Here is a 16209-nt window from a genome sequence, read left to right as displayed (position 1 = left end):
AAATGGAATAGTTGTAAAGATCAATGTTTATAAGGTTTTAAACAATATTGTCATGTACATTTTTAATATATTATGTATTTGTTTAGACTAGATTATTTTGCAATATCGCAATAACGCCATTTTGAATTTTCAGGTGTCTAGATAAGATCAAATTGCTCCAATAGGTTTCTATCCTGAAAATATACAAAGGTGATTTTATCCATGACCTATAAATATATATCCTTTAGATTTTCTTTTTCCTAATACAACCTCATACTTTTTCTATTTTAGAAATTAGAAAAGGTATGAATGATATGTTAGAAAGGTAAGGTATGGGCAAATAATTTTGTTTGATCTGTCAGTTTTATTTATCTGTAATTAAAATTACTAACAAACATTTCGAACTGAAAATTCCTACTTATTTATTGTATGTTATCCTAGGTTATCGAAGTATACTCTCCTACTATATGTTATACGGCTGTACTTCATATACCTATTTGTTTTATGAACTGTTAATACAGTAGCAAATTGATATAACTCTATCTATATCAATTTGTTTAACAGACTTCCTGGAACTTTACAGAAACTTATGTTAAAGGAGTTACTCATTCAGATATGCCATTATATTCTACTTACTGCGCTTTTAATCTAGCAGTTTATTTCACTTAATACACTATTAAAATATCAAAAATCTATTGTATGAATATAGTATAGCTATGTTAATGATATTAGGTGTTCAAGAGATAACAGTTGACTTGTCTTGGTACCATGGACGCTGGCAGCGGGATACCAGATGGTGCAATTGCACCACCCTGTTCGGAAAGAACATACATAGCTCTACATGTATAGTTCTATATTGCGTATTGGTTAGTAGTATGTATAGATACAAGTGCACCCCCCCCTGAAAAGCAGATGCATCGCCTGAAAATAATCCTGGTGGTGCCCATGCTTGGTACCTTGACCTTGGTTACCATAGACCAGAGTAGTGGAAGTAATGATATAGTATATTAACCAAATTAACCATAATATACTTGATATAAAAAGCACTCTTTGGTTAACGAATATTATTAAAGACTATGAAAGAACTGGAGTCATCAATATTGTTAAAGAAAGTCCAGGTCATCCAAAATCTGTTTCTGTTAGAGATAGGTAATGTTTGTTAACATTAGTAAAAATTGCCCAAGAAATACAGGAAATGGCAGGTTACAGTGATTGGAATCATGAGGTTAGGCTAAATTTGTAACGAAATATATTTTTTTGCCTACCTCAGGGTAAGAACATTAAGGGTAGAATATTGGGGACAGAAACTATGGGGGCGAAGATAGGGCAAGCAAAATAATCGTTACTTGTGCGAACGGCACTCAGGGGTTAACTGGAGAGCTAGGGTCGTGGGTAAGTGAAAGACAAGGGTGTTGGATTGGGACAGCTACAAAAAAATGAAACAAAGGGGTTACTTACGTAAATCTCCTGGACAAATGGGCAAATATGGACAACAAGAAAGGACTTCTAGCAATTTAGGATAAGGGCGCCGCTTTGAAGGATCCTAATCTTGCTGGAGGAAAGAAGAAAAAGGCTCTTCCTTCCTAAAAAAAAGTAAACACAAAAAAGGTTAGGAGATTTTTCTAATATAAATAAAAAATGGATCAGAGAAACAAATCAAACGTTTATTTTTGTCTCAAACAAACAGTTATCAAAAATACAGATTGCACAAGAAGCATACTAAATAACATAATAACAAAATTAACAAAAACTTACGTGCTTATCTGTTTACAAAGGAGATTGCTACAAAAATTTTCGAAATGGTTCCTAGATTATTTATCAATATGGCCAAATTAGATTATTAAAAATTAAGGATATCCTTGTTTATGAAAATATCTTAAAATTTAACCTTATATATGAAATACCTTTTCTATATAATAATCAAATTAAAATTGTTTTACAACAACAGCAGATTTAAGCCAAAATGTCATATGTCAACATAACATTGTAAGACAGAATAAATTATGACATTTTGTTGGCCACAAATTACAAATTCTTTTATTTTTATGAAAGCAATTATCAATTATCAAAAATAATGTCTATTTAATTTGGAAAAATTAATGTTAATTGTTACCTTAATTCACAAACTTTGCCACTTAACTTTGAAAAACTTGCTACTATCTCTGGAATTGGAGCTGCAAGGAGAAAACTCTCAACTGGAACAAAAAGGAAACCATTTCTATATTCAGGAACGAAGATCTGACGTAGATGGGGTTGGATCAAGCAGGCAAACGACAACAAAGCTGGTGGGACATCCTATATAATCATTTTCAAAATTTCATCAGTTCCGGTGTACTGCACAAATCTTATGGTTGATACTCCGTTCTAAACTGCATTATTGCAAAAGAGTATTATCCAACCTTTCACCGGTCTTAAGACATAACACAAAAAAAAATGAATCGACTCCTGATTCAAAATCGCCCAAACATCTTTCTAGTCTGAAATCTCTTGCTTGACTCCTATCTGCGTTACATTTTACAAAATTCAACGCCAACTAATTTCCCTTCACGTCTCTCAGCCAGTTTGTGGCCTACGAACCTAAACAAACAAAATACCACTCTTAACATCGTTCTTAGCAACGAACCGACAAAAAAAATCCTGAAATATTTAACTTCAAATTGGAAATTCCTCACCTCACAATACATACAGAGAATAATGGGACTTCAATGTAAACAAAGACAAAAAAATATTCTCAGCGTTAATACGTCTTTACTACGAGATAAACAACACGCATTTTATTGATTATTTTAAACGTCCTCGCTTCCTAGTTTTAACCGGAATAATTTTTTACCTGACAATGTAACAGAGACAAAAACAACTATATTTTGAAACAACTGAATACAAAACTTAAAACAAAATTTATACTATTATATAGACATTAAATATAAAACGCTACAAATTTGTTAAGTACAGGAGTGTTATACGAAATGAATTCGTAAATATGTAAATCAAATTTTCTCTTCTATTTATGTTCACCTACTTTATTTAGTTATTCATACACACGGTTCGTAGACTTACTACGGTTGCCTCTTCCGCCTAACCAATGAACATTAAGCCCGAAACTGTACTCTCGTGACGTAATTCTTCCCCTTCAACCAATCAACACTGCAATCGACCTGCCCTCTACATTCAGTTTGAATCGCGAATAAATGGGTTTTGTATTCTTGTGTACTCTGGTTACGTAACTCAAGCATCACCACCCTAGTCGGAAGAGGCAACCGTAGAAAGTCTACGAACCGTGATTCATACCCATCCTATTGACCTATATATTCATTGAACATTCCCTATTAGCCTTTGGGACGCGCCGTGTTGGGGATGAGAACTTCTTTATCCAGTCTATTCTACACTATTGGACACGCCAGACTCACAGTCTCAAATGCTGTCTTAAAACTGTAAAATTTCCTCACAGTGTTATAATTATTTATGGATGTAAGTATGTTATTATCACATTTAGGATGCTTTCAATTCACGCGACTCTAAGCTATTAACGCGAAATTTGGCAAAGAAGGCTATTAGAAAGTATTTATTCAGATATTACTTAAACTTTGTAAATAAGTATTTTATCTTTTTCCTTCTTTTTCTTCACGTGAATCCGTATGCCCTTTAGCGTCGTATTGTTTATTTTTTGTCCAACTTCTTTTATTGTATTTATCAATTTTTTCGTTGGTCTGCCTTTTTTCTTTGTTCTATTTGCTTCTATTATCCTCTTATTTAGATTGTTTTCGTTTTTTATTAGACGTTCCTACCGGCCCAACTGTTTCCTCTCGTTTTTTTTTGTAGTGTAGGTTCTTGATTTATCGATTCTGTAATTTCTTCATTTTTATATCTATTGATGTTGGTCTTTCCAACACTCCTATAATATTTCATTTTCACATTGTTTCATGGTTTTCGTGGTTTCACAAGAACTGCAAGATTAATCACTTACTTAGTTTAACCCTTACTTTTTTTTATTCCTTTCTTTGCGAATATGATTTTATTTAATGCTTAGTGTACGAGTCCCTTCCCATATCAGTTGGCCCAACGTTAGATTGATAAGAAACTTAAATTTTAGAGAACTTTCCTAGTTATAGAAAATATTTTATAACGTAATGAAAACTATTGATTAAGCAGAATAATATTGAATTTTAAAAAACGCATAGAATAATTGACATCCACAATTCTTCGAGTCATAGTTTTTACCAAGTTCTGACAAAATTCTAATGTAAACGAATCCCATATTTCTTGCAATTTTTTCTTCAATTCGTTGACGGACCTGGCAGGATGTTTTCTCAAAGCTTTTTTCATTTCGCGCCACAAAGTCTGCATCGGGGACAAGTCGGGACTGTTAGAAACCCATCCAGAAGTGGTATGCCATCGATAAAATGTAACCCATCCCACACCTTTAGACGACATGCTGCCTCAGATCATGACAGATGCAGGAAATTTAACTTTTCTCTTCAGACAGTCGGGATGGAAAGCTTCATGTTTCCTGCGAATGACGCGACTCCTACTGTCTCTACCACAAACTTCAAATCTGGACTCATCACTCCGTTGTATTGAATTCCATTGCGACTGAGCCCAATCTTTATGCTCTTTTGACCATCTTAGTATATTTTTCTTTTGTTGTAATGTTAAAAGTGGCTTTTCGTTCTTCTTCTTCTTCTTAGAGTGCCATATCCCTACGGAACGTCGGCGACTACCATGCTTATAATATTTTTATACTGATCTCGGTCTTGCGCTACGTGTAGCAATTGGTCCGCTGTCAAACCTGTCCACTGCCGCAAATTCCTCAACCAAGAGAGTTTCTTCCGTCCTATCCATTTCTTTCCTTCGATTTTACCGTGGAGAATTAGCCGAAGGAACTCATATCTTGGTCCTCTGATTATATGTCCAAGATATTCTAGTTTACGCCTCTTAATAATATTTAATAGAGTTCGTTGATGTCCCATTCTTCGAAGAACTTCTTCGTTTCTAGTTCTGCTAGTCCATGTAATTTTTAGTATCCTTCGATACAACCACATCTCAAACGCCTCGATTTTATTCATGATATCGGCGTTTAAAGTCCAAGTTTCACATCCATACAAAAGTACAGACCACACGTAACATCTTGTAAACTTTTCACGGATTTCCAAATTTAATGAGTTATTGGATAATAGAGGCTTGAATTTTTGAAATGAGTTTCTTGCCTGTTCAATTCTACATCGAATTTTGAAGGATGGATCTAAATTTTGGGTAATCCAACATCCAAGGTATTTGAATCTCTGAACTCTCTGCAGCGGTTGTTGGTTTAATATCAGTTGGGTTGCGCCGATATCCACTTTACTGGTCACCATGTATTTAGTTTTATCGATATTTATCGACAGTCCCCAATTTGTGCATTCCATGTCAACTCTATTGATTAGCTCCTGCAGATCGTCGATGTTTTCAGCTAGAATCACAGTATCATCGGCGTACCGTATATTGTTAATTATTTCTCCTCCTATGATAATTCCTTTTTGATCTTTTAAAGCTTTCCTAAATATATTCTCAGAATACACGTTAAAGAGGGTGGGAGATAGTATACAGCCTTGTCTTACGCCTCGTTCAATACTGATTGGCTTTGATTCTCTGTTGTTGGTATTAATAATGGCTGTTTTGTTCCAGTAAAGTTTGGCAATAAGTTTGATGTCTTTCTCATCTAGTTGGATGCTCTGCAAGGCGGTAATTAGTCTGGTATGCTGAACGCGATCAAATGCCTTTTCAAAATCAATGAAGCACATATATACGGGTTTTCTTACCTCCCAACATCGTTGAAGGAGTGTTTGCATAGAAAATAGTGCTTCTCTAGTTCCAAGGCATCTCCGGAACCCGAACTGCTCTTGACTAATTATTTCTTCGCACTTGTTGTTAATTCGGTTTAGAAGAATATGCAACAGTATTTTAACGGCATGGCTCATTAAACTAATGAGTCTACAATCGCTACATTTCTTAACGTTTGGTTTCTTAGGTAGAGGAATAAAGATCGATTTTAGCCAGTCCGATAGAATTTCACTGGTATCATAATATATTTGATTGAAAAGTACAGTGAGTTCTTTTATATTGTCATTTGAGAGTAATTTTAGCCATTCGCTGTATATTTGATCTGGTCCACTGGCTTTGTTGTTTTTGGCTTGGTGTATGGCTTTTTCCACTTCAGCGTTTAAGATTGATGGTCCTGTATTTGCACTTAAGTTAGGTACTGATCCTCGATCATCCTTAAATAATGCTTTAATGTAGTTTTCCCATTCCTCCATTACTTCGTCTTTTAGGGATAGTGCATGACCTTCATTATTCGTTAATATTATGGGTGTATTTCTTTTGTGTACTGTAACTTCTTTTATTTTCTTATGTGTGTTAAATTCGTCATGTTTTCGTTGCAATTCTTCTAATTCCTCATATTTTGCTCGCATCCATAACTCTTTGGCTTCCCTGATTTTTCTTCGAATCAGATTATGCTTTCGTTTATACTATGAGTTATTTCTATTTTTAAGCTGTCTTCTTTCGTCCATCATTTCGATTATTTCATCTTTCATCCACGCTTGCTTTTTATAATGGGTGACAGTTTCACTTTGCGTTGCTGTATCGATGATACCATTCTTTATGTTATCCCATCTTTCTTCGACTGTTGGTACATTGTATACTTGTGTGATGTTGTCTCGAATTTTTTCATTCATTGTCTGTTCAAAGTGATGTTTAAATTCTTCTTCTTTTAGTTTTTGTCTATCGTATTTCTTTGTAATGGAAGGCTCTTTGATTGTCTTTAATTTTAGGTTGATTTTAGATGCCAGTAAATTGTGATCGGTGGCTGCGTCGGCACTTGGATATGTCTTAGTACATTTACATGAGTTTCGAAATCTATTGTTAATCATGATATAATCTATTTGGTTACGCATTACACTACCATGGCCATCTCTCGGTGATATCCATGTATAGAGACGTCTTTTTGGTTGTTTAAAACATGTGTTGGTGATAACAAAGTTTTCCTCTTGGCAGAACTCCACCAATCTATCACCTCTTTCGTTTCTTTCCCCAAGACCGAATCCTCCAGTAACTCCGGGAGTTATGTCTTCTCCTACTTTAGCGTTGAAGTCTCCCATTATTACACAAATTTCGTGTTTTTTTGTGTTATTTAGTGCTTGCTTTAATACATGGTAAAATTCATTAATTTCGTTGGCTTTTCGTTAGCCTAAAATAAAATAAAATTTATTAAAAACAATTCGTACTAATTTTTTCAACTATAAAACTTACTTTGTAAGTACCAAATTATCCTAATTTGTGGGCCTCTCGGTGACATGTTGATCTAGAAACGTATCTTCCAATAACGTCACTCCATAAAACGCTTAACTTCATATAATTTGCTCGTCGATTTTTTGTCCTTCGATCTGCTTCGGTTATTTTACTTTTTTGTACATTTCTAGTTTTTGTGACGACCGAACCTGTAGTTTTGTGTCTTCTGACCATAATTCTTACACTATAGCGTGACAATTGCAACATATTCGCGATTTCCGAATTTGATTTTCCAGAATTAAAAAATCTAATAATGATGAAAAATTTTCTCATCGATAACTTTACCTCGATCCATTGTACAATACTACAAAATACATTTGACATGAACTGACAATATTATTGTTTTGATGTAATTTTTCCACAGCTACCTCTGGATTTAACGTAATTATGAAAAAAAAATCAAAGTAGGTTGACATAAGTAAATGCATAGCCAGGGTTAAGTGAAATTTTTTTAATTGTTGAAAATAAATAAAAAACCATAACGGTAATGTTTTTAATAAATATTAATAAAAATGCCATATTTAATAATATGGGAACTTATAAAAACATGCAGAGTATAATTTATCTATGGTAATCGATTTAAACTGCAAATTCCATAGGTGGGCCAACTGATTTGGGAAGGGGCTCGTATGTTAGCAGTTATAGATACGGACAGAACATCACCATCGATGACTTGAACTTTGAGCGCGTCGGAGAATTTATGTATCTTAGAATAACAATGACTGAAGACAATAATAGATTACAAGAACTAAACAATAGGATATAAGCCGGCAACAGATGTCTATGCCCTCCAAAACCTTATAAAATCTAAGCAAATAACAAGACATACAAAGATACAACTATATGAAACAGTCATAAGATCCGTAGTGCTGTATGGCAGCAAAACATGGACAATAACCAAGGCAAACGTAGAGCGACTACCTGCTTGGTAAATAAAAATCCTAAGGAAGATCTTTGGATCTATGCTTGGTGGAGCAGTAGGATAGGAGAGGATAAAAATTAACAAAGAGCTCGAAGAACTATATCCAGACGCTAACATAATAAAGAAAATAATGTTCAGAAGACTCCAGTGGGAACGACACCTCAGAAGACATTCTGAAGAACGAATAGTGAGGCTGGTATGGGAAGAAGTAAGAAGACCGCGTGAACGTAATATAGCAGGATACCTTATAGCTATGGGCGTGGAGAATTGGATGGAGATTACCTAAGACAGAGAGGAATGAAGGCATGTTGTTAAGTCGGCTAAAACCCACGAAGGGTACTAACGCCGCGGATTAAAGTAAATTACTTAAGAGTACATGTTCGTAGTTACCTTCATTCGTCTTTTTGCTATACGTAAGTCTGTTTTTCCATCATTAGCAATGATGGAAAAACAGACTTACATACATCCACCAGGACGATAAAGAGGGCTGGGCTGGGACTATCCCCTTGCCTAATTCCTGTTGAGACTGGTGTCTTGTTGGACAGCTTATTGTTTGCTCTTATTAAAGTGCTGTACCCAATGTTTATTTCTCGAATAATTTCAATTGTTTTTTGATATAAGTTTCTTTTCTTTAATAGTTTCCGAACATCGGCAAGCCTTACCCTATCAAATGCTCGCGTTAGGCCAATGAAGGACATGAAGGCTACTTTATTATATTCAATAGCTTTTTTGGCTGTTTATCTGATTATGAATATTGCATCTAAAGTGGATCTATTATTATTTCAGAATCCTTGCTGTTTTCCATTGATGCCATTCTGTGGCACTTCTTGCTTCTTGTGCCAAAGTTTTTGTAAACAGCTTTGAGGCTGTGCTTAATAGGCGGATCAGTTTCTTATTTCATTGTTATTATTACAGTAAATTTTTATACCTACCTAAATATTATAATAAAACTTATTGATAACGACAGGAAATAATTATATTATCACATATTTTCCTTTAGATATGTATGTAATTAGCCAAAAATACTGATTGTTGTTTTTTAATTAACAATTTTTTTATTTGGTAACATTTTCAATAATAAGTTTTTTATTATGTGAGCTGCATTTTTAAATATTATTAATCTCCAGGAAAATAAGTATTTCTCAAGACTAAATCTCAAGACTTTCTAAATAATAATTTCTAAATAGTCAGGTATTTGACAATTTTTTTCTGCTCATATATACCTATAGTAAGAAAACCTATACGTTTTCTTCAGAAATTTTGGCGTTCTTTTTTCAATAGTGCGAAAAATGCGATTTTTGTCCAATGACCTGTCCAAGATATGTGCAGCATTCTTCTCTATCACCACATCTTAAAGTAATCCATAATCGTTTGGTGCATAATTGGATACATCGCCTTCTGGCCTACAATAATGCAATTTAAGAAATATGTAAAATATTAGTTCGGGATTATTTATTAATTCTAATATCTTAGAAATATGGCATTTTTTAAGTAATAAAATCGCCGTTACTAACACCAGAAATGGACTTCTGGAGAAGAGCAGCAGGCAAATCAAGAAGAGATCGGATATCAAACGAGAGAATACGAGAAATGATGGGAGTCAAGCATGCAATAGTTGATGACATAAAAACAAAACAGTTAATATATGGTACGGCCATGTACAGAGAATGCCAGATGACAGGATTCCGAAACAGATTTTGACGTGGACACCACAAGAAAGAAGAAAAAGAGGAAGGCCGAGAAGAAGCTGGAGAGAGGGAATTGAAAAAGAACTACAGGAAAGACCTAGAGAAGAATGGCGGTTAGGAGTCGGAAGGCGTCGGAGAACGATGTAAACCGATAGTAGTAGTAGTAAATCGTACTACATGACACTTTCCAATACTTAACTCCATACCATTCACCTCGCATCAATCACTGAGTACAAACTGATTTTTTTCTTCTTCTTATTGCACCGTCTCCTTTCGATGGTTGGCGATCCAAATGGCAATTGTAGCTTTGGAAACTGCTGCACGAAAGATTTCTGTTCGCACTCCTCGTCGGATTCGTATATCTTCGGATGTTGTGTGCTCTATTTAAATTGTTGCCGTTTGGTATCAATATAGTTCTGAGATAATTCGCAAGTCTTGTTCGTCAATTCCAGTTGTTCTCAGAATTTCGATCATCTTTTGATGGTTAACGCACTCAAATACTTTTCGATAATCAATAAAACATGCATATACATCTACATTCATGTCTCTGCATCGTTGTGGTAACACATTTAAGGCAAAACTGAAGCATTTCGAAATCCGAATTGAGTGTCACTAATCTGAAATTCTGAATCTGAAAATCTGATTTTTTTTTTCTAAAGCCTTTAAAAAAAACTCCAAAGCCTTCAAGATGTGACTCTACAGAAGCATCTTAAGAATTTTGTGGGTAGACCGGGGAGAAGAAATGTCATATCATTCATACAATCAAAGAGAATATCTGCGCGATGTCATGAGAAATGAGCAGAGATAGAGCTTGAATAACGAATTGACGAATTGACGCAATTCGTCAATTCGATATTCAGAGCAAGGTATATGGAAAAAGAGGAGCAGAAAGAAGAATTTCTTGACTTCAAAATCTGAGAAAATGGTTTAACACGTCTACAACCGGCTTACTCCGAATATTTGCCAGTAAAGTAAGGATGTCATGACATGTAAGGACATGTTAGGACATGTCATGAGGCATACTAAGTACCGGCTGCTACAGTTAATAGTCCAAGGAAGAATCGACAGTAGGAGGGGACCGGGAAGAAGACGACACTCATGGATGCATAACCTGCGACAATGGTTCGGACTAACATCGACCGAACTGTTCAGAGGTGCCGTAAACAAAGTCAAAATAGCCTTGTTAATAGCCAACGTCCGAAACGGATAGGGCAAAGGAAGAAGAAGAAGAAAGTAAGGATAGGCATGTTGGTCGCCAACATCTGGAACAGATAGGCGTCGTAAGAAGAAGATAACCTCGTTGTTTTAATATTTTTCACTAAATCTCTTATATCAGATAATATTTTAAATAGAAGTTCTTTCCAATAAGAAAATGCAATGATTAAATAACTATTTTAACGAAAACGACTCTGAAAAATTTATTGTCTTATCCATAATGTTATCAGCACACATATGATAAAGCAAATGAACCAATAGCCACTAGGCGTGAAATTTATTAGAAATACCATAACATAATATTCTCATTATAATACAAGTCTACCATGATAACAGTTAAAAATAGGTAAGGAGTCTCAAAGTTCATTGATCATTTACAAATACCCCGAAGTGATATACAGTAACAGCAAAATACTTCTCGTTGCACTTGCACGTCATAGATTCATCAATATATGTGGTAAGGCATGGTCATGTTAATTAACGAATCTCGTATTTACATTTATGGGCTTCATCGCAGTTTTTTTTGCTTGTTCCTGATTCGTTATTATTCCACGAGAAGCTAGGTCTGGACGCTCGCTCTGGCTAAGCCGCGCATTCCGGGAGGAAGCTACTGGTACTCAGAGTTAAACTGTCTTTAGCTTCATGTCACTCGGCTGTGCCTACTTCGTAGAAGTGGTGAGCACGATTGTGCCTCAAAACTTTCTTCACCAGGACAAGGTCTTAAGTGCCTAACGGCACTTAAAGAAGAAGAAGAAGTTTCAAGAGCTTGTCTTAACTATTCCAGTTTTTGGTAAAAGCTGGAAGCTGCTCTCCCTTTAAGCACCAGTGAATAATACCCTGTAGTTGCGCTGATGTCTGATCAAACAATAATGAAAATAAATAACGACTAAGCACCTCAGGCCTGGTGTAATTATACTTTCATATGTAAGGGTATTCCTGTAATTTTTTTCATTTTTTTACGTTCTTCGTGATTAAAAAATACCAGCGCAATTTTAGTCCCTTTATCAGTCACTCCCACACCTATTCTAACACTAGTTGTTATTCCCTCATAAATGTCTCCCACAATCTTCAAATATTCTCTTTCTTATTAAGCTCCCACCACAGAATCTCTTGACACACTCTGTCATATGCTTTCTCAAGATCAGTGAATACTGTATCAGCGTTTTTCCTTCATTCTGTATTTTTCCATCAGATATTTCATGTTCTTAGTTGATCCGTGGTTATACCTGATTCATACCTGTCATGTATACTCATAGAACTGTTCCTATGAGCCATTGGGACCCGTCTTGTCAGAACTGCGTTACTCAGTTTGTTCTAGATCAGGGATCCTCACTAGGATTTCTTTGAGAGCCTACTAGTTTGAATGAAATTTTCCTTAGGGCCGCAAGTACAAGTGGTGGTATGAAATAACTAAAACTATATGACTATAACATAAGTTTATTACAAGTTACGTAAAAACAGTATAATTATAAATTATATGGACTGTTTTGCATGTAAAAAGTACGAAAATGTCTTTTACTTGACTCCAAGAATGTCAAGTCCTGAATTTGTTAATTCTTTGAAGTCGACGGGCGAAATCTTTCACAGCTCTCTAGAATGGCATCTATAGCAGGTTGGGAAGAAACTGAAATTCTCAAAATGTTTTCAACGTTCTTACTAGTTAGCAGAGATCTGTACTTGTTTTTTATGAACTTCAGCTTACTGAATGTAGATTCACATACATATGTAGATTCAAAAATACACAAAATTTTCTGAGCACAGTCAATTAAGTTAGGAAATTTGTCATTTTCAACTGCTTCCCAAAACTTTTAGTGAGCTTTTTCCTTCTTTTTTTCTTCAAAAATACTTTTGAGCTCTCTATCATTCTGAAGATCAATTAACTCATTTTTCAAATCCGTAGCTTCGTATCCAAAAATAGAAAGATAAGCTACATATTCTGTTGTTATTGCCCATAGATTTTCCACCAAGCGAAATGGTTCTTGGAACTTCCTGAAGTCACTAAACCTCACAGACATTTCATCCTTTAAGATGAAATGTCTGTGAGGTTTTCATCCCTGCTAACAGCTTCAGTAGGTCAGAAATCTATTGACTTTCATCTGGATTTTCATCAAACAGTACTTTAACGGAAGGAAAGCTGGAATAATTTGACATTCTGACAAAATGACACTCAAAGCTTCATTTGACAATTCTTCAATATTAAATTCAGCTTCTGCTCCAGTGAAAACACAATACTCATCGTTTTCGTTACACTGTTATTGTAGTCTCCTTGCAATTTGGTCAATGGTTCATTCATAATGTTCATTGTATCAGTGAGAAACGCTACTTTAAGCCACCAACTAAAATTATGAATATCAGGAAACTCTTTATTCTTTGTAGCCAAAACCAGAGTAATCTCATGTCGAATGCTGAAGAAACGTTCCAAAACTTTACCCTTACTCAGCCATCTCACTTCTGTGTGGTAAAGAATGTCCCCATATTGCGACGTAAGTTCTTTCAAAAATTCTTGAAACTCTCCGTGGTTTAGTTCATTTGATCTTATGACATTCACAATCTTTACAAGTGTTTTCATAAAACAGCTGAAATTTTCACCAAATTTAGCAGCTAAGCTTTCTTGATGAATGATACAATGGAAACTCAATAAATTATCATTTCAAAGTGTTTTTTCAACAGCTAAACAAACCCTATATTTCGCCCCAACATTGATGGGCCATCTGTACACACAGAAAAAACCTTTTTCAAATCAATGCTATGCTCGTTAAAAAATTTACTATTGTGTTCAAATAATCAACACTCGAGTTTGTCCAGTCATAGGAATCATGCCCAAAAAATCTCTTTAAGAACACAATCCTTCGATACATACTTTACGAACAATAGCAGTTGAGAATAAGAGCACAATCCTTCGATACATACTTTACGAACAATAGCAGTTCAGAAATTTCCGTTATGTCAGTGGACGAGTCGAGTGCAAGACTAAAATATTTACTTTTCTGCAGTTCATCGGTAAGATTAAGGGCAATATTTGCTGCTAAGTCCTGTGACCGTTTCATGCACGTTGAATCAGACAGCTGAAGCTTTGAAACTTCATCTAATATTTGTTCATTATTAGCAAATTGTGAGAACAAAGTTTTGCAAACTGTGACAACACATTCTATTACAATTTCTGCATCACAAAACGGCTTCATCTTTTTTGCTAAAATTTCCGGCCAGTGCCACTGTGGTGGAGGTAAAGATGACTAATGCGAAATGCGGTACAATGCATGTACACTACACTACTGTAATCTGATTAAATACCTAAATAGAAACATAATTATATTATAACTCGCAAATTTTGTTTTACTGCCTAGCAGTCTGAGGGCCGCGAAAAATCGCTCCGAGGGCCGCATGCGGCCCACGGGCCGCGTAGTGAGTATGTCTGTTCTAGATAGAGTACAGGAGAGCTGTGAATCAGTTTATTATGACCGGCAGGGGAAAACAGTTCAAGATAGCCAAATGATAACTTCAAGTGACATTATACCTATACCTACTGCTATTCAATGAAATAAATGTAAATAAAAATAATTAAACAATAACGTCAGTGGGAAATCCTTATTAATATCCTGTTGTGTTTTGAGATTGACAATATAACAAGTGAAAATGCAATTGTATTTGTTTTACGTTTACTGTAGTAAAATTAGTAATGGTAAAGCTTGAAAAAATTAAAAAAACCTTACATTGATTTATCCTGCAAACGTGATATCATAAGTTTGTAAATAAATAATAAACTATAAAAATTCTTTTGAAATTATTATTCCCAATGTTATTTGCGAATAGTTCCCAGAGAACATTATTCCATCATTAGCAAAACCGATTTAATGAAGCTTGTTTTCTTGTGGTTTCTATTTCTATCAAATGTCGCATTAGAAACATAATACCACTGCTGATATTTCTGGTCATTACTATAACAAAACCCTAATCTGAAATACGAGCATGTCGGCGACATCGGCAACCTTGACAGTTCTGCTGCTGTTCCGATAATCAACCAATGGCTTACCTAGTTGACGTTCGACAATATGAAACAAACGTACAGGCTACTATTACTATATCTACCTACTTATATATTTTTATTGGGTAACATATCGCAGTCTAAAAATACGCCGGAAATAATTTAGATATAGTTAAAAACTAATAACTATAATTGATGTGTGATTTAATTTTTAAATTCAAGTTATTTTTTGTGTTATTTTTTCGCTTGGAAATACGAAACGTCAAATTTGGCGAGGAGAACAAAACGGGGGGAGTGAATATTGTTACTGACGTGCTAAGTTAGTTTCTTCTGACTTTTGATGTAAAATAATTAGAGAAGCAAAAATTCAACAGTTTGAAATTCTCCATTGAGTTTCCTATGGTCCGTTTGATGATTCACCACTCGGTATATTACACTTCTCCAAGAAATTAACGCACCACTTCAAAATCAATTTTATTTGTAAACAGGCAAAGATTAAAAAATAAAACTTCACCAGATTTATTTTACATTTTATTAGTAATTATAACAATTTGTCTAATCATCAGAAAATGTAGAAGTACAGAAGAAAAAAAAAATAAAACGGAAAATTCTAAAAAAATACTGATAAGAAAAGTAAACTAAAATATTAAAAAAGTCTTAATAACGAGTGTTTCTACCTCTACTACGTATAGTACGTAGAGTACTATACGTAGTAGAGGTACTCACATCGTTGGCCCATACTTAAAATTAATTGCCGTATTTCATTTTGGTCTAATTCTCTCCAAATTTGGATCAGCCTCCCTCCCAGTCCCTGTAAGTTGTTTGGTTGGATCGGTGTCGCTCTTAATCGCTTACCAAGGATATCTCAGAGATTTCCAATCGGATTTAAATTCGGACTATGTGCTGGCCATTCCATAGTGTTAATTTCTACCTCTTCTAGATAATTTCTGACGATCTGTGCAGGGTGAGGTCCGGTATTATCTTGCATTAGTAAGAAATTTTCACCGATATAAGGAGCGAATGGTACTACATGTTGCTCCAGGATCTCCATTATGTACCTTTCAGCTGTAACAGTTCCATTTTGTATGACCACTAGGTCC

The 16209-nt window shown here is 34.9% G+C and overlaps 1 protein-coding gene across 1 annotated transcript in view; it reads left to right on the top strand.

Moving 5' to 3' along the window:
* Positions 1-16209, top strand: part of Tomosyn (syntaxin-binding protein tomosyn) — a 660678-nt gene that overhangs the window by 930 nt on the left and 643539 nt on the right. The window lies entirely within an intron of this gene.

Source organism: Diabrotica undecimpunctata, chromosome 4 (assembly GCF_040954645.1).
Source record: "Diabrotica undecimpunctata isolate CICGRU chromosome 4, icDiaUnde3, whole genome shotgun sequence".
Taxonomy (NCBI): domain Eukaryota; kingdom Metazoa; phylum Arthropoda; class Insecta; order Coleoptera; family Chrysomelidae; genus Diabrotica; species Diabrotica undecimpunctata.
This window is presented reverse-complemented; position numbering and strand designations above follow the sequence as displayed.